Genomic DNA, 20,321 nt, shown 5'->3' with positions numbered 1-20,321 from the left:
GGTGGTATGGTTTGTTAAGTGTGGGTTAGGGGGTGAAATACTGCTCATCTGATGGGGTTTGTGATTGTTTTCTAGCAGGTTTTTCAGCACACAATGAATAATAGGATGGAGGATATGCATGTGAATTGAGCCCGTTTTCAATTATAAGTACCACTTTATATTTGAAAAAGATTTTCGTTCAAGCCTGAAATGCATACTAAAACGACTTGTATCAAATTTGGAGTGTGGAACTCATCATCTCCTGCAGCAGCGAGGTCATTGAAATGCCTATCCTCCATTCCATTATCAATTCCTTTATTCAAGATGGTCTGGTGAACTGTTTCAAGTCAATGATTTTATTCTTTCCAAGATTTTGCAGACTCATACATTGCTTTAATCTTAATGCAGGCTGCAGTTGAAATCTCTAGAAAGGGCACATCGATGAGAACCTGATGGAGATTAAAAGCAGAAATGATACTTTTCCAATTCCTAACTATTTTATCAATTTTATGTGCCTTTTTACAGGGCATCCGCAGAATGAATCATTACTCTATAAAGTCAGGGCCAAATGTACAAGTAATAAATCTGGAGTATATTAGATTTTATAACTTAGTTACTAGGTAACTATTTGCATGTATATCTACCAACTTCATTACAAATATTACAAAAGTGATATTTATTTCCCCATTTCTCCATTAGTTTGTAAACATTAGTAATAAAGAAATGTATGTCCTAATGCCTGTAATACCCAACTCCGCACACAGGCTATGTGTGCAGTAGGTAACCACAGTGACACACAAACCTGCTGAAGGGCAGTAGGCACCAAACATTGTGATATTTAATTATCTATTGTAAGCAATAAAAATGTTCCAGGTCTCATTAGTAGCTGCTTTGTCCACAAGTATAATACCCAGACTAATGTAGATGTATAAAAATGACATCATGTCCTAATTTGTAAGTCCTTATCATAGCAGTAATATAGTTACAGTGTACAGTCTTCATTATACAGTTATGTGAATTATGCAATCCTTGAAACATTTACTTCTTGTTTGTGAAAATAAAAAAGCCTCATATATTATCCTGCTATGATAAACTAGATGGTGGCCCGATTCTAACGCATCGGGTATTCTAGAATATGCATGTCCACATAGTATATTGCACAGCCCACGTAGTATATTGCCCAGCCACGTAGAATATTGCCTAGTCACATAGTACTGTATATTGCCCAGTCACGTAGTATATTGCCCAGCCACGTAGTATATTGCCTAGTCACATAGTACTGTATATTGCCCAGTCACGTAGTATATTGCCCAGCCACGTAGTATATTGCCCAGCCACGTAGTATATTGCCCAGTCACGTAGTATATTGCCCAGCCACGTAGTATATTGCCCAGCCACGTAGTATATTGCCCAGCCACATAGTATATTGCCCAGCCACGTAGTATATTGCCCAGCCACGTAGTATATTGCCCAGCCACATAGTATATTGCCCAGCCACGTAGTATATTGCCCAGCCACGTAGAATATTGCCCAGTTACGTAGTATTTTGCCCAGCCACGTAGTATATTGCCCAGCCACGTAGTATATTGCCCAGTCACGTAGTATATTGCCCAGTCACGTAGTATATTGCCCCGCCACGTAGTATATTGCCCAGCCACGTAGTATATTGCCCAGCCACGTAGTATATTGCCCAGTCACGTAGTATATTGCCCAGCCACGTAGTATATTGCCCAGTCACGTAGTATATTGCCCAGCCACGTAGTATATTGCCCAGTGACGTAGTATATTGCCCAGCCACGTAGTATATTGCCCAGCCACGTAGTATATTGCCCAACCACGTAGTATATTGCCCAGTGACGTAGTATATTGCCCAGTCACGTAGTTTATTGCCCAGTGACGTAGTATACAGCACAGAGCTACGTAGTATATTGCACAGTGACGTAGTATACAGCACAGAGCCACGTAGTATATTGGCCAGTCACGTAGTATATTGCCCAGCTACCTAGTATATTGCCCAGCCACGTATGTCACAGGTTAAAAAATAAAAAATAAACATATACTCACCTTCCGAGGGCCCCTTGTAGTTTGGTCACATGACCGTGACGTAATGGAAGGTCCTTCTCGCGCAGGACTTGTGATGATGTCGCGGTCACATGACCGCGACGTCAGTACAGGCCCTGCGCGCCTGCGCGAGAAGGGCCTGCCATGACGTCATGGTCCATTACCGCTGGCATTAACCCTGTGTGAGCGGTGACTGCGGGAAGTATGGAGCGGGCACGGGCGCTGACTGCAGGGGAGGGACTAATCGGACTGTGGCCGTCGCTGATTGGTCGCGGCAGCCATGACAGGCAGCTGGCGAGACCGATCAGCGACTCATGACAGACAGAGGCCGCGACCAATGAATATCTGTGACAGACAGAAGGACAGACAGACAGAAAGACGGAAGTGACCCTTAGACAATTATATAGTAGATAAGGATGGAAGAGATAGCAGAGATAACATTATTCAAACCAATGAGGAAATGGTTTATGATCCGGCTATAAATAATATTACTTTTACTTAACACTGCAGATGTTGCCAATTTTCCACTTACTGTACCTTCTTAAGCTTGAGTTTTATACTTTCTTCTGGTATCTTCCAAGTGTAGCAATATAGTCTTTTTTTTGTTTTAGTGGTTGTATCCTCACAAAAGTAAAACTTATGCATATGCTAATGAGCTATGAATGAAAATATAATTGTAAAAAACCCCACTAAAAATGCAAATTTTCTTTTATAGAAGTTATTATACATTTTCTTAATATTTAATTGTCCACATGGTGAGACATTAATGGCATGTGCAGTGGGGTGTATTGTTTCCTAAGCATGCATGGCTTGAAATAGGTCTAATTGTGTAGCAAAGACCTCATAGCATCATATAATAGTAAAATAAAACTGAAAGACAGTGCACAGTCCAATTACAGTCATGGCCGAAAGTGTTGGCACCCAAATATTAAATGGAAATATACTAGGGTTTACAGAGCTGAATGATTTGGGTATTCTGGTTACAAGTAAGCTATGCCATGGTGCTCAATGTCTAGTAGCAGCTGTAAAAGTTACCGTACTCACCTGTTCTGGCTCCAGTGATGGACCTTGCTACCTTCTCATATAACGGCCTCTCTTTGCAATAGTCCACCATGGGTTTCTCAGGAAACCTGGTAAACTCCTCTGACATCATCACCCTTAACCTCCTAAGGCTGGCTCGGGTGCTTGGGTGCTAAAGGGGTCTTGCCACAAACAAAGTACATTTTAATCAGTGGATCTTGGAATAAAAATAAGTTCCACAATTGGATGTGTTAACAAAAATGTTATAAATCATAGTCTTATAAATGTTCCCCTTCTATGTACTGTGTGTCATGACTGTTAGTGGCTACAGTCTTAAAAAAGCTGCCTTGGAAAGACTTAGTACAAGCGGCAGGTACCCTGGCTTTCACACTTTATCCTGTATACAGGGATCTGGTTTTACAACTCCGTTCAGTAGATTGCTTCCAATAAAGGGCTGCCGTCTGAAGGAGCGAGCCAAATGCAGGAAGGGTCGCCAACAGGGTCAGACTGGAACTGAAACTCAGTGATGTGAGAGAGCACAAGCCCACCTGGAAGAAGGGGCATAATGGAGTGGAACCTGAGACCTCTACCAATTGTTCAAAAGACCTTTATGCACAGCTCAGGACTATGACTTTCTACTCATTGGATCCACAATGTGCTGTGTGCATGCCCTCCAGGCTCTTGAGCTGACCTCTTCTAGGAGATCTTTGTTTAGCGACTAGTCGGGAACTCAGAACTGGGTGACCCATCAATCTGCTCAAAATGGGCATAAAGCATATCAAATATCCCAAAAACTTAGATAATCTTTAAAGCAGCTATCTTAAGTTTGAAAGTTTTTTCCCTGTCCATTGGATAGGGAATAACTTTCCGATCACTGGCGGTCAAAGCGCCATGGTTCCCTCAGGATCAGTGGGAACCATGGCGCTTCGACCGTGTTTAGGGACATAGCCCTGGCTTAAAAGTCTGCAGGTTTTCCCCATATAAAGTACCTATAAGTCCCCTGTTACAGAATTGTGGTATGGTATCTGTATGTCACCAATCTCCTATGCAAGTCAAAAAAAACGTTCTTTAAAGGGTTGTTCCCGGACTGGGAATCTGAAGAGCCCCGGTTGAATGGAGCAGAGGCACTACTGCTACATTCATTATAATGGGAATGTCAAAGATCAGCAGACAACTGCACTCTGTAATCTCCGGCACTCTCATTAAGAATGAATGGAGCAGTAGTGCGGATGATCGACCTCTGCTCCAGTTTCAGAACCGCTGAAGGTTCGATCAGCCACAGAGTGGATAACTTTCCAACTTAAAACAACCCCTTTAAGAACTTTTTTTTTTTTGCCTTGCATAGGAGATTGGGGACATACAGATACCATACCAGAATTCTGTAACGGTGGACTTATAGGTACTTTATATGGGGAAAACCTGCAGACTTTTAAGCCAGGGCTATGTCCCTTAACAAATATGTATGGAGAATAATTGGCATTTTGAGGGTGAAAGACTCCTTTTATATATCATCATCCTTCTCAGGAACACATTGTCCTGTGAACACATGTGCTGCTGAGAACAACTTTTATATGTGCACAAGACGGTGATGTTAATGATCGATCGGCTTCATACAACAGATCAATGGTAGTTTAAAGACTGCAATTAACCAATGTAAATGCACCTTAGATTTAGATCTAAGATGACTTCTCACAGCCACAGCTCGTCTCTGCAGGTTTCCATTGTCTCTGGTGTTCTGCAGCACATCGCGAAATGGTGTCCTTAAAAATAACAATGTTATTATAATGTTCCTGGATAAAAATTAGAACCCATGATGTACCTAAATAAGCCCTATGCTGTGCTCCTAAATAAATAAATGCCCCTGACTGTGCTCCTTATGCAAAAAAATTGCCAAACACTGTCTCACTTATGATACATGTTTTCCAGTTTTCTCCTATGAAATATTCCCACCACACTGCCCTAGAAAAATATAACAGTTACAGCATCACCTCATAAACGAAAACCACCACACAGTACTGTCCATTAGGAATTATACCCACCACACCTTCTCCACATATGAACATTGATCTCCACATCGTTCCCACTCCATGCAGCCCCAATTTTACTACCCCCCTCATGTTGTCCCCACTCCATTCTGAGCTCCCCCCTCATGTTCTCCAAGTCTTAACCCTCATGTTCAACATAACGAGCCCCCCTCATGGTCTGCATACCGTGTTTTCCCCCCATGTTCTCCATACTATGATTTCCAGCTAATTTTTTCCATATCTACTTCCCCCATGTTTTCCATACAAAGTCCCCCATGTACTCCATCTCCTTGCCCACTTCATGTTCTCCATACAGAGTCCCTCCATGTTTTCCATACTGTGCTTACCCCCATATTCTCCATATGAATCCCCCCATAGTCTCCATACCGTGCTTCCCCAAGTTCTCCATACCGTGCTTCACCCACCCTCATGTTCTCCATAGCGTGCTTCAGCCCCTTCATGTTCTCTATACTATGCTTCATCTTTCATATTCTCCATACCGTGCTTCTTCCTCATGATCCCCATGCCATACTCCACTCATGTTCTCCATACTGTGCTTTCTCCTTCACCCCTCATGTTCTCCATACCGTGCTTCCCCCCTTCAAGTTCTCCATCCTGTGCTTACGCCCTCATGTCCTCAATACTGTGCTTCCTCCTTCCCCCTTCATGTTCTCCATAATGTGCTTCCCCTACATGTTCTCCATACTGTGCTTACCCCCTCATGTTCTGCATACCATTCTTACCCATGTTCTTCATACCTTGCATTCCCCTCATATTCTTCATACCATGCATCCCCCATGTTTTTCATACTGTGCTTCCCCCCAGATTTTCCATACCATGCTTTCCCCCCCTCATGTTTTCCATATGGTGCTTCCCCCCCTCATATTCTCCATACCATGCTTCCTCCCTTTTGTTCTCCATACTGTGATTCCACCCCACAGGTTCTCCATACCGTGCTTGCCCCCTCATGTTCTCCATAGAGTCCCCCTCATGTTCTCCATACTGTGCTTCCCCCCTCATGTTCTCCATAGAGTCCCCCCTCATGTTCTCCATAGTTACCCAATGTTCTCCACAACGTACTTCCCCCCCATGTTCTCCATACTGTGCTTCCCCCATGTTCTCAATACTGTGTCATGTGATTTGCACAGTTGCAGTTATGTGCTGAATAGATTCTCATCATCTTCTCTCAATGTTCTGTTGAGTAAAGCAGATGAAAATCTAGTCAGAACACAATCACAATTTATGACGTGACAACCACTCCAATCGACAAGCAGAGCCGAATCCTATTTCGGTGCACAGGGCAGGACTGCTGATCTAGTCACCGTGTATAAACACTGCATATTTCAGGGTTATGGGCTTCTGAGGACTAATTAGTGCTGCCTTCCTCAGGTGCGCAGGTTGTGACCTCATATAATATGGGACGAGCTGGTCTCAGCTGCCAGTTTGGGTCACAGACCCTTTTTCTGTTTGCTTTATTGTTTTAGTCATTGTTTATTATGTTTACACCCCAAATCTCTCCTAATCCTGGAGATCAAATCAATGAAAGCAATTTATGAATGATCATAAGATACCCCTTTAATATTTGCTTCATTGTGCCCCCCACTACTACATGAGACACTTAATAGTCTGTCTGGGCAGTGTAGGCTGCAGTAAGAGGCAGAGATGTAAAGGTACCGTCACACTGGACGATATCGCTAGCGATCTGTGACGTTGCAGCGTCCTGGCTAGCGATATCGTCCAGTGTGACAGGCAGCAGCGATCAGGCCCCTGCTGTGATATCGCTGGTCCGGGAAGAAAGTCCAGAACTTTGTTTCGTCGCTGGATCTCCCGCTGACATCGCTGAATCGGCGTGTGTGACACCGATTCAGCGATGTCTTCGCTGGTAACCAGGGTAAACATTGGGTTACTAAGCGCAGGGCCGCGCTTAGTAACCCGATGTTTACCCTGGTTACCATCGTTAAAGTAAAAAAAACAACCACTACATACTTACCTTCCGCTGTCTGTCCTCCGGCAATGTGCTTCTCTGCTCTGGCTGTGAGCACAGCGGCCGGAAAGCAGAGCGGTGACGTCACCGCTCTGCTTTCCGGCTGCCCAACGCTCACAGCCAGACCAGAGACATGTGTTTGGGCACATGCCGGGGCTCGGAAGTGAAGTAGTGACATTTTGAAATGCAGACTTTGATGGAATGCTCTGTGGGCGTCACGTTGTGTTTGCAGAGCCCCTGATGTGGCTTAACAGTAGAAACCCCCCACAAGTGACCCCATTTTGGAAACTAGACCCCGAAAGGAACTTATCTAGATGTGTTGAGCACTTTGAACCCGCAAGTGCTTCATAGAAGTTTATAATGCAGAGCCGTGAAAATAATAAATACGTTTTCTTTCCTCAAAAATAATTATTTAGCCCAGAATTTTTTAATTTTCCCAAGGGTAACAGGAGAAATTGGATCCCAATATTTGTTGTCCAGTTTCTCTTGAGTACGCTGATACCCCATATGTGGGGGTAAACCACTGTTTGGGCACATGCCGGGGCTCGGAATTGAAGTAGTGACGTTTTGAAATGCAGACTTTGATGGAATGCTCTGCGGGCGTCACGTTGCGTTTGCAGAGCCCCTGATGTGCCTAAACAGTAGAAACCCCCCACAAGTGACCCCATTTTGGAAACTAGACCCCGAAAGGAACTTATCTAGATGTGTGGTGAGCACTTTGAACCCCCAAGTGCTTCATAGAAGTTTATAATGCAGAGCCGTGAAAATAATAAATACGTTTTCTTTCCTCAAAAATAATTATTTAGCCCAGAATTTTTTATTTTCCCAAGGGTTACAGGAGAAATTGGACACCAAAAGTTGTTGTCCAGTTTCTCCTGAGTACGCTGATACCCCATGTGTGGGGGTAAACCACTGTTTGGGCACACGTCGGGGCTCAGAAGGGAAGTAGTGACTTTTGAAATGCAGACTTTGATGGAATGGTCTGCGGGCGTCACATTGCGTTTGCAGAGCCCCTGGTGTGCCTAAACAGTAGAAACCCCCCACAAGTGACCCCATTTTAGAAACTAGACCCCCCAAGGAACTTATCTAGATATGTGGTGAGCACTTTGAACCCCCAAGTGCTTCACAGACGTTTACAACGCAGAGCCGTGAAAATAAAAAATCATTTTTCTTTCCTCAAAAATGATGTTTTAGCAAGCATTTCTTTATTTTCACAAGGGTAACAGGAGAAATTGGACCCCAGTAATTGTTGCGCAGTTTGTCCTGAGTATGCTGGTACCCCATATGTGGGGGTAAACCACTGTTTGGGTGCACGTCGGGGCTCGGAAGTGAGGGAGCACCATTTGACTTTTTGAATACAAGATTGGCTGGAATCAATGGTGGCGCCATGTTGCGTTTGGAGACCCCCTGATGTGCCTAAACAGTGGAAACCCCTCAATTCTAACTCCAACACACCCCTAACCCTTATCCCAACTGTAGCCGTAACCCTATTCACAACCCTAACCCCAACACACCCGTAACCCCAACACACCCCTAACCCTAACCACAACCCTAATTCCAACCCAACCCTAGCCCTAAGGCTATGTGCCAACGTTGCGGATTCGTATGAGATTTTTCAGCACCATTTTTGAAAAATCCGCGGGTAAAAGGCACTGCGTTTTACCTGCGGATTTACCGCGGATTTCCAGTGTTTTTTGTCCGGATTTCACCTGCGGATTCCTATTGAGGAACAGGTGTAAAACGCTGCGGTATCCGCACAAAGAATTGACATGCTGCGGAAAATACAACGCAGCGTTCCCGCGCGGTATTTTCCGCACCATGGGCACAGCGGATTTGGCTTTCCATATGTTTACATGGTACTGTAAACCTGATGGAACACTGCTGCGGATCCGCAGCGGCCAATCCGCACCGTGTGCACATAGCCTAATTCTAAAGGTATGTGCACACGCTGCGGAAAACGCTGCGGATCCGCAGCAGTTTCCCATGAGTTTACAGTTCAATGCAAACCTATGGGAAACAAAAATCGCTGTACACATGCACGCTGTACAAAAACTGCATGGAAACGCAGCGGTTTACATTCCGCAGCATGTCACTTCTTTCTGCGGATTCCGCAGCGGTTTTACAACTGCTCAAATAGAAAATCGCTGTTGTAAAACCGCATTGAAATGCGCAGAAAAAACATGGTAAATCCGCCATAAATCCGCAGCGGTTTAGCACTGCGGATTTATCAAATCCGCAGCGGAAAAATCCGCAGAGGACCAAAACACGTGTGCACATACCGAAACCCTAACCCTAACCCTACCCCTAACCCTACCCCTAACCCTAACCCTAACCCTACCCCTAACCCTACCCCTAACCCTACCCCTAACCCTACCCCTAACCCTAACCCTAACCCTACCCCTAACCCTAACCCTAGTTCTTACCCCAACCTTAGTGGAAAAAAAATATATATATTTTTTTTATTGTCCCTACCTATGGGGGTGACAAAGGCGGGGGGGGTCATTTACTTTTTTTTTATTTTGATCACTGAGATAGGTTATATCTCAGTGATCAAAATTCACTCTGGAACGAATCTGCCGGCCGGCAGATTCAGCGGGCGCACTGCACATGCGCCCGCCATTTTGGAAGATGGCGGCGCCCAGGAAAGAAGACGGACGGTCCCCGGGAGGCCAGGTAAGTATAAGGGGGGGAGATCAGGGCACGGGGGGGGCGTCGGAGCACGGGGGGGGATCGGAACACGGGTGGGGTGGATTGGAGCACGGAGTGGGGGATCGCTGTGCGGGGGGGGATCGCTGTGCGGGGGGGATCGGAGTGCGGGGGGGTTTGATTGGAGCACAGGGGTGTGATTGGAGCACGGGGGGAGCGGACAGGAGGACGGGGGAGCGGAGCACAGGACGGAGGGGAGCAGACCACAGATCGGGGGGCTGGGGGGGCGATCGGAGGAGTGGGGTGGGTGCACATTAGTGTGTCCAGCCATGGCCGATGATATTGCAGCATCGGCCATGGCTGGATTGTAATATTTCACCATTTTTTTAGGTGAAATATTACAAATCGCTCTGATTGGCAGTTTCACTTTCAACAGCCAATCAGAGCGATCGTAGCCACGAGGGGGTGAAGCCACCCCCCCTGGGCTAAACTACCACTCCCCCTGTCCCTGCAGGCCGGGTGAAATGGGAGTTAACCCTTTCACCCGATCTGCAGGGACGCGATCTTTCCATGACGCATATGCTGCGTCATGGGTCGGAATGGCACCGACTTTCATGACGCAGCGTATGCGTCAAAGGTCGGGAAGGGGTTAATAACCCTTTAACCCCGGAAGCTTTTTTCGGTTTTGCCTTTTTGTTTTTTTCACTCCCCTTATTCCCAGAGGCATAACTTTTTTATTTTTCCATCAATATGGCCATGTGAGGGCTTGTTTTTTGTGGGATGAGTTGTACTTTTGAATGACACAATCATGTACTAGAAAACGGGAAAAAAATTCCAAGTGCGGTCGAATTGCAAAAAAAGTGCAATCCCAAACTTGTTTTTTGTTTGGCTTTTTTTTACTAGGTTCACTAAATGACCTACCATTATGATTCTCCAGGTCATTACGAGTTCATAGACACCAAACATGTCTAATTCTTTTCTATCTAAGTGGTGAAAAAAAATTCCAAGCTTTGTTAAAAAAAAAAAATTGCGCCATTTTCCGATACCCGTTGAATCTCCAATTTTCTTGATCACGGGTTTGGTGAGGGCTTATTTTTTGCGTGCCGAGCTGACGATTTTAATGATACAATTTTGGTGGAGATATGATCTTTTGATCAACCGTTATTGCATTTAATGCAATGTCGCGGCAACTGAAAAAGCGTAGCTCTGCCGTTTTGAAATTTTTTCTCGCTACAACGTTTAGCGAATAGGTTAATCCTTTTTTTTATTGATAGATCGGGCGATTGTGAATGCGGCAATGTCAAATATGTGTATGATTTTATTTTTATTGTTTTATTTTGAATGGGGCAAAAGAAGAATCATTTCAGATCTTTTTCCACCCTTCTTGTGACCTATTATCTGTATAATTCAACTGAAAAACAAAGAGAAATCTTTTCGGGTGGAAAAAAAATACAGAACTGAAATAACGTGGCAGCATAAATATGTAAACCCTTAAACTAATATTTTGTTTAAGTACCCTTTGGATTTATGAGACCATTCAGTCTCTTTGGATAGAAGTCTATCAGCAACAACATCTAGAATAGGCAATGCTCTAAATCTGACAGATTGCGAGAGCATCTCCTGTGTACAGCTCTCTTCAGATCAGCACACAGATTTTCAGTTGGAGGATTCAGGTCTGTATCCTGGCTGGGCCATTCCAAATCTTTGATCTTCTAGTGAAACCATTCTTTTGTTGATTTGGAGGTATGGTTAGAGTAGTAGATGTGGTGAAATTTGAAATTCCTCTTCATTTTCAGCTTTTTATCCGAAGCCTAAATGTTTGTTGCCAAATTGACTGATATTTGGAATTGTTCATAATGCCCTTCACCTTGACTAAATACCCAATGCCAGCTGCAGAGAAACAGCCCCAATGCATAATGCTTCCTCAACCATGCTTCACTGTAGGTATGGTGCTGTTTTGGCGATGCACAGTGTTCACTTTGAGTCAAACATACCTTTTTGCAATTATGTACAAAAAGTACAGATCATAACATGCTTTCTCTCATGTTTTTGGCAAATTTGATGCAGGATTTGGCAAAACAAGCCTGGTTTGAACGTTTGACTTTGTAAGAAAAGGCTTCTGTTTTGCCACCCTATTCACAGGCCAGACATATGAAGAACATGTGAGATTGTTGTCACATGCAGTACATTTTTACACCTCATTTATCTCCTTCAACTCCCAAGCCTGTTTTCACCATAATGACCAGGCCAAACTTTACAATTCTGACCAGTGTCGCTTTATTTGGTAATAACTCTGAAATGCTTCAATGGATCGCAGTGACTCTGAGATTGTGTTTTCATAACATAATGTACTTCATGATAGTGGTAAGATTTCTTCGATATAATTTGCCTTAATTTGTGAAAAAATTGGAAACTTTAGTGAAAATTTTGAACATTTCCCAATTTTCAAACTTTTAATTTTTATGCCCTTAAATCACAAAATTATGTCATACAAAACAGTTAATAAGTAACATTTACCACATGTCCACTTTATGTAAGCACAATTTTTGAAACATAAGTTATTTTTGTTAGGAAGTTAGAAGGGTTAAAAGTTGACCAGCGATTTCTTGTTTTTCCAACAAAATTTACAAAATCATTTTTTAAGGGACCACTTCACATTTGAAGAGACTTTGAGTTGCCCTGTATGGCAGAAAATACCCAAAAGTGACACCATTGTAAAAACTGCACTCCGCAAGGTTCTCAAAACCACAATTCAGGTGCTTCCCAGGAATTAATAGAATATGGAAGAAAAAAATGAACATTTAACTTTTTTCACACAAATTTTACTTTAGACCCAAATTTCTTTATTTTCACAAGGCAAACAAATGATAATATACCCCAAAATTTGTTGTGCGATTTTCCTCAGCATGCTGACATCCCATATGTGGGGTAAAAGTACTGTTTGGACGCACGGCAAGGCTTGGAAGGGAAGGCGCACGGTTTGACTTTTTGAATGCAAATTTGGCTAGAATTGAAAGCAGACGCCATGTGCCTTTTGGAGAGCCCCTGGTGTGCCTAAACAGTGGAAACCCCCACAAGTGAAACCACTTTGGAAACTAGGCCCCTTAGGGAACTTATCTAGATGTGTGTTGAGCACCTTGAACCCACAAGTGCTTCACAAAAGCTTATAATGTTAAGCCGTGAAAATAAAATAATCACATTTTTCCCAGATACATCTTTTTTAGCTCCAAATTTTGCATTTTCATAAGGGTAACAAGAGAAATTGCTCCATACAACTTGTTGTGCAATTTCTCCTGAGTGCGCAGATGCCCAATTACCCAATATGTGGAGGAAAAAAACTGTTTGGGTGCAAGGCAGAGCTTGGAAGGAAAGGAGTGCCACTTAACTTTTTGAATGCAAAATATTCTAGAATAATTAGCGGAAAACAGGAGAAATTGGACCCCAAAAATTGTTGTGCAATTACTCCTGAGTACGCCGATACCTGATATGTGGGGAAAAGTACTGTTTGGGCACGTGGCAGGTGTTCGAAAGGGAAGTAGCAGCGTTTGACATTTTGAACACAAAATTAGCTGGAATCACTAGCGGACGCCATGGCTCACTTGGAGAGCTCTTGATCTGCCTAAACAGTGAAAACCACCTGAAGTGGTGCCACTTTGGAAACTAGACTCCTCAAGGAATATATCAAGATGGGTGATGGGCATCTTGAACCCCCAGGTGCTTCTCAGAGCTTTGTAACGTTGTGCTGTGAAAAAAAAAAATCCAATTTTTTCCCACAAAAAAATTTATTTTAGCCCCATTTTTTATTTTAAAAAGGGTAACAGGAAAAATTGCACCATACACTTTCTAGTTCCAGGCAACTTATAATCTTCCGCTGGGGGTTCCATCTGAATCATGTATTTCATAGATTTACATGGAAACACCGGTTTAAGCAACAAACCAACAGCAGGGAAGAATTGATTTTCTCTTTTAACGCCGCTCCTTGGGCGGTATAAGTGATTAGATGACTTTATTCTTTTGATCGGTGCTATTACATCGCCACGAGATTTATATAGTTTTTTATGTTTAGCTGCTGTCACACACCAAAATATTTTTTTTATTGCAAAAACTAGTTTTTGCATTGCCGTATTTTGAGAGCTATAAATTTTCCATATTTCCGCCGAGTCATGGGATGGCTTTTTTTTGTGGGACGAGATGGCGTTTTTATGTGCATCGTTTTTGGTCACATAACGTATTGTGATCACTTTCTATTCCAATTTTCGGGAGGCAGAGTAAAAAAACAGCAATTCAGCAAAAAAAATATTTATGCCATAAAATTGTCAAGACAGCTTTATTCTTTGGGTCAGTACGAGTACGATTACAGCATTTATATCTCTTTTTTATGTTTTGACGCTTTTACACAGTGCAAACTATTTTATAGAAAAAAGAGTTACCGTATATACTCGAGTATAAGCCGACCCGAGTATAAGCCGACCCCCCTAATTTTGCCACAAAAAACTGGGAAAACTTATTGACTCGAGTATAAGCCTAGGGTGGAAATGCAGCATTTACCGGTGAATTTCAAAAATAAAAATAGATCATTCTTGCCCCATAGCTGTGCCATATAGTGCTCTGCATGTTCATTATTGCCCCATAGCTGTGCCATATAGTGCTCTGCACCGTTCATATTTCTCCATAGCTCTGCCATATAGTGCTCTGCACCGTTCATATTTCCCCATAGCTGTGCCATATAGTGCTCTGCACCGTTCATATTGCCCCATAGCTCTGCCATATAGTGCTCTGCACCGTTCATATTTCCCCATAGCTCTGCCATATAGTGCTCTGCACTGTTCATTATTTCCCCATAGCTGTGCCCCATATAGTGCTTTGCACCGTTCATTATTGCCCCATAGCTGTGCCATATAGTGCTCTGCACCGTTCATATTTCCCCATAGCTGTGCCATATAGTGCTCTGCACCGTTCATATTTCCCCATAGCTGTGCCCCATATATTGCTCTGCACCGTTCATATTTCCCCATAGATGCTCCACATAAATCTGTGCCATTGCTGCTGCTGCTGCTGCAATAAAAAAAAAAAATGCCATACTCACCTCTCTTGCTTGCAGCTCCCAGCGTCCGGTCCCGGCGTCTCTCCACTCTGACTGATCAGGCAGAGGGCGCCGCGCACACTATATGCGTCATCGTGTTCTCTGACCTGAACAGTCAGTGCAGATAGACGCCGGGAAGATGGAGCGGCGCCTGGCGGCTGGAACGGGGACAGGTAAATATGCGACACTTACCTGGTCCCGATGTCCGGCTCCTTCTCCCGGACAGCTGGTCTTCGGTGCCGCAGCTTCTACCTCTATCAGCGGTCACCGGCACCGCTGATTAGAGAAATGAATATGTGGCTCCACTCCTATGGGAGGTGGAGCCGCTTATTCATTTCTCTAATGAGCGGTCCCACGTGACCGCTGAACAGTGGAAGAACTGCAGCACCGAAGACCGTGGGACGGCAGGGGGAGCGCCAGGATCGCTGGAAGCAGGTAAGTATGCCTCAGCGCCCTCACCCCCTCACCCGCAGACCCTGCCACCCACCTTGACTCGAGTATAAGCCGAGAGGGGCACTTTCAGCCCAAAAATTTGGGCTGAAAATCTCGGCTTATACTCGAGTATATACGGTATTTTTGCTTCATTCTGAGAGCTATAACTTTTATATTTTTCCGTTGATGATGCTGTATGGCGGCTTGTTTTTGCAGGACAAGATGATTTTTTTTACAAAAAAATTCAAATTTATCCTTACATTTTTTTAAATTATTTTCTGATTTTTCCCAAAAAATATTTGTACACTTTAAAAAAAAATTTTTAACGTTTTTACTTTGCTCCACTATGGAGCTTTCACTTTTAGCAGCCTGATCATTGTTATAATCCACTGCAATTACCGAGCATTTCAATGGCTTACAAATGTTAGTGCTGCACTGACATAAGCCCCTTAGACTGTGCTCTGTGCATGATCTAAACCAATATTAACAAGTTATATCATAGTATATAAATACAGAGCAGGCACATAGCCAAAAGATGGGGTGTGGAGGAAACTAGTGGTATACAACTACACAACAATTAAGGCCATCCCGGTTGGCCAGTTTCTGAGGAACAGGGCTGTCTGTTCTACGGAGGCCCGTTTTGAGAGACAGTCCGCGACCCTTACTAATAGGTTTAAAGCCAGTGGGTACAGTAATCGGTGCATTAGGGCTGGGTATAGACGTGCAAAACAAACCCGTAGAGAGGATTTACTATTGCCTCCCAAAAAAAGGGGTCAGTTGAGAGATACTGAGACAAGATTTATCTCTACGGCCAACTGCCGCTGGGATCACATCCGTGAAATCATGACCAAACATTGGTCGGTCCTACTTATGGATAGTGCCCTGGCAAAACACCTCTCCTCTTCCCCATGTATGGTACAACGTAGGGGACGAAATTTAAAAGACAGCCTGGTTGCTAGCCACTATGTGGCCAAGCACAACACTTTCCTTGCAAAAACTAATCCAAGAGTGGGGTGTTTTCCCTGTGGCTCGTGTGTCGCGTGTCCTAACATCCTTAGAAGTGGGACCTTCAAATCATCTGATGGGAGCAGGGAATATAAGATTCGTGAATACATTACCTGTAACACCACCTATGTGGTATATTACGCCACTTGTCCCTGCTCCCTCATCTATGTCAGTCTCACTTCTAGGGAATTGAAAGTTAGGACGCGCGAACACGTTCGGGAGATAACGGCTGCAAGGGATGTTTGTGATATTTCCATGCTTAAGACTCTTCCACGGCACTTCCGTGTGTATCACGGATCTGATCCCAGTGGTTTAAAAGTAAGGGGGATTGATAAAATCCATGGGGGTATCAGGGGTGGCAATCTAAAACAATTACTTGCACAACGTGAATGCAGGTGGATTGTCACCCTTGATACCATGTCCCCCAAAGGATTGAATGAACAGCTAAGTTTTGTCCCCTTTTTGTGATCTTTTGGGTTGAGCTTGTTACTGTGTTCCGCTATTCTCTCGTCCTCCTGTCTTGCGACCTCTGGTGTGGATTTTTCCTCACTAGTGTTTTTTCTATTTTTTTGGCTTGTCCTCTTCCCTGTAGTCTTCCTCTACATCTTTGTTTTTAATATGTTTTTAATATTCGTTGTTCTTTGTTTTAGTTATCTTATGGGGGTATCTTATGGTATTATCTTATGGGGGTAGAGTGCCGGGTCTTGGTCTTTAGCCGTTTTCCCACCTGCCGGACTACAGCGGCCAATACTCCGCCGATCCTTTTGGATGAAGAGGCCCCTGTCTTCCATCGTGTTATTATTTGTATTGTATGTTGTGATTATAAAATATTTTTTTGTACTATACACTTTATTGCACATCCGCTTTCATGATAATGTGTCCACTGATATATGCAGTATCGCTAATAGGATATATGTTCTACTCACTGTTATTGTTATAGTAACAGTATGGCACTTTTTAATACATTATGCTGTTTGCACTTTATCCCTAACAAAATGGCGACCTATGTGGCCTTCGGCAACATGGTCGCTGGTTGGTTACACATCGAGGTAGCTTTCTATTATTATTATATTTTATATATTATATAGCAGCATTTTTGTACTATGCTGCCCTCGCTTTGTATTGCAATCGCACTTATTCGAGCACTTTATGTCACTGTGTGTTGGTACTGCGGTGCTATGTCTTTGTCCTCTTATATTCCTTCTGGAAGATGGTGACCTCCATGGTCTCCGGCAAGATGGCCACCGGCCGTGCGCATGCGCGCTCTGGACCCTGTTCTCCCTCCTCTTGTTGGGCTATCTAATAGAGCTGCGCGTGCATACCAATGTGACGTCAATAGGCGGACTTCCGCCCTATGTGCGCGCAGTGATGACGGCCACCAGGGGGATGCGGGCCGGATCCCAAGTGCGCATGCGCCTATATGCTGGCGGTACTTCCGGTTCTCTCCCCATTTAAACCCCTAAGAGCGACCAATTGATACACCCCTTTTGAAATAGCAGACCGCGAAACGTGCGTCAGGGGGCCGCTTGTGGAACCTGAGGGAGTCATCCTGATTTATGGGTAAGCCTGTTTGACTTGCGCTAGTGTCCATGTTCACTGACATGGTGGCACTTTATAATTATAGTACCATGGACACTTGTACTGAGGCTTTTAAAACTATGAAATGATTCCATGAGTCTGTAATGCGATGTGGTGACCTCTCTGGCTGTACCTTGGATGTAATGTATTTTACTCCCTCTTATTCCCCAAGTATACCACTAGTTTCCTCCACACCCCATCTTTTGGCTATGTGCCTGCTCTGTATTTATGATACTGTACTATGATATAACTTGTTAATATAGGTTTAAATAAAATTTGTATGATTTTATGATCATGTTTTCTGGGATTCTGTTGCTCCGTTCTCTCGTGCTGTGTGTGCTTAGGAGTTCCCTGAATTGTCCTGAAGATTTGGACTTTAGTACTGGGGGAGATATACAGGTGTACTCCTGGCCACAAATATACTATAAGTTTTTTGAGTTTTGTGTTAAATCTGTGCATGATCTGAAGGGCATGCCATAGCTTGGTGACCCGGATGTGATCATGATGATATCGGGTCTCCATGGCAATGATCGGGCCCCAGCGATGATGCTGATTAGAGTGCAGATGGGGAAAGAGCATGCCTGCAAAATGCTGTGATCGGTATTGAAGTATTTATGGGTATAAAATGCTGGGAGCTTTGTGGGCACCAGCGCTGCATTGAGTGTATATATATATATATATATATATATATATATACTATATACAGTATATATGTATATATATATATATGTTTATATATATATATATATATATATATATATATATATATAAGAGTCATGGCCAAAGGTTTTGAGACTGGCACAAACTTTGCTTTCTATAAAGCTTTTTGTTTCATTGTTATCAGATCTTTCGGTCTGTTTCTATGATTGCTGAAGTACAATTATAAGCATTTCAGAAGTATTTAATTCATCAAATTTATGCAAAGACTCAAAATTTACAGTTTTCACTTTTAGTTTTCAAGACTTCCTCGGATGAAAAGTGACCCCACACTTGAATGGTCTCAGAATGCTATACTATTGGGCATGATACAAGAATGTTCACCTTTTCTTCTTCAGTCTTCCTCCCAGATTTCCCAAACATTCTGAAGGGGGCTTTCAGAGAAGATACACTTTCAGGAGTACAGGGATTAAATTTCAGAGAAATGGAGTAAAGTTATTTTCTCTGATTACTTCCCCTTCAAAATGTTTGGGACATCTGGAAAAAAAACTGTGTAGGGAAACAAGTCAGTGGTACCAGGTGTCATGGCAACTGTAGGCACCCTGACAGGTACAGACTGGGGCTGAAATTCAGTCCTGGCATTTGAAGTCGCACAGGTCCATGCTGTCCCCATCCCCAAGCACCAGATGGGATATATTATCAATATTAACCCCTTCCCGACCTGTGACACAGCGTATGCGTCCTGAAAGTCGGTGCCAATCCGACCTGTGACGCATATGCTGTGTCACAGAATGATCGCGTCCCTGCAGATCGGGTGAAAGGGTTAACTCCCATTTCACCCGATCTGCAGGGACAGGGGGAGTGGTAGTTTAGCCCGGGGGGGTGGCTTCACCCCCCCGTGGCTACGATCGCTCTGATTGGCTGTTGAAAGTGAAACTGCCAATCAGAGCGATTTGTAATATTTCACCTAAAAAACTGGTGAAATATTACAATCCAGCCATGGCCGATGCTGCAATATCATCGGCCATGGCTGGAAACACTGATGTGCCCCCACCCCACCGATCGCCCCCCCAGCCCCCCGATCTGTGGTCCGCTCCCCTCCGTCCTGTGCTCCGCTCCCCCGTCCTCCTGTCCGCTCCCCCCGTGCTCCAATCACACCCCCCGTGCTCCAATCAAACCCCCCCGCACTCCGATCACCCCCCCCGCACAGCGATCCCCCCCCGTGCTCCAATTCCCCCCCCGTGCTCCGATCCACCACCCTGCACAGCGATCCCCCACCCCGTGCTCCAATCCACCCCCCGTGTTCCGATCCACCCCCCCATGCTCCGATCCACCCCCCGTGCCCTGATCTCCCCTCCCCCCTTATACTTACCTCCCGGGATCCGTCCGTCTTCTTTCCTGGGCGCCGCCATCTTCCAAAATGGCGGGCGCATGTGCAGTGCGCCCGCCGAATCTGCCGGCCGGCAGATTCGTTCCAAAGTGAGTTTTGATCACTGAGATATAACCTATCTCAGTGATCAAAATAAAAAAAAATAGTAAATGACCCCCCCCCCCTTTGTCACCCCCATAGGTAGGGACAATAAAAAAATAAAGAATTTTTTTTTTACACTAAGGTTAGAATAGGGTTAGGGTTAGGGGTAGGGTTAGGGGTAGGGTTAGGGTTAGGGTTAGGGGTAGGGTTAGGGGTAGGGCTAGGGTTAGGGGTAGGGTTAGGGGTAGGGCTAGGGTTAGGGTTTCGGTATGTGCACACGTATTCTGTTCCTCTGCGGATTTTTCCGCTGCGGATTTGATAAATCCGCAGTGCTAAACCGCTGTGGATTTATCGCGGATTTACCGCGGTTTTTCTGCGCAT

The 20,321-nt window shown here is 44.2% G+C and overlaps 1 protein-coding gene across 1 annotated transcript in view; it reads right to left on the bottom strand.

Moving 5' to 3' along the window:
* Nucleotides 1–20,321, bottom strand: part of SLC7A14 (solute carrier family 7 member 14) — a 233,143-nt gene that overhangs the window by 169,995 nt on the left and 42,827 nt on the right. The gene's annotated exons all lie outside the window — the stretch shown is intronic.

This window comes from Ranitomeya imitator, chromosome 5, assembly GCF_032444005.1.
Source record: "Ranitomeya imitator isolate aRanImi1 chromosome 5, aRanImi1.pri, whole genome shotgun sequence".
In the NCBI taxonomy this organism is placed as follows: Eukaryota; Metazoa; Chordata; class Amphibia; order Anura; family Dendrobatidae; genus Ranitomeya; species Ranitomeya imitator.
This window is presented reverse-complemented; position numbering and strand designations above follow the sequence as displayed.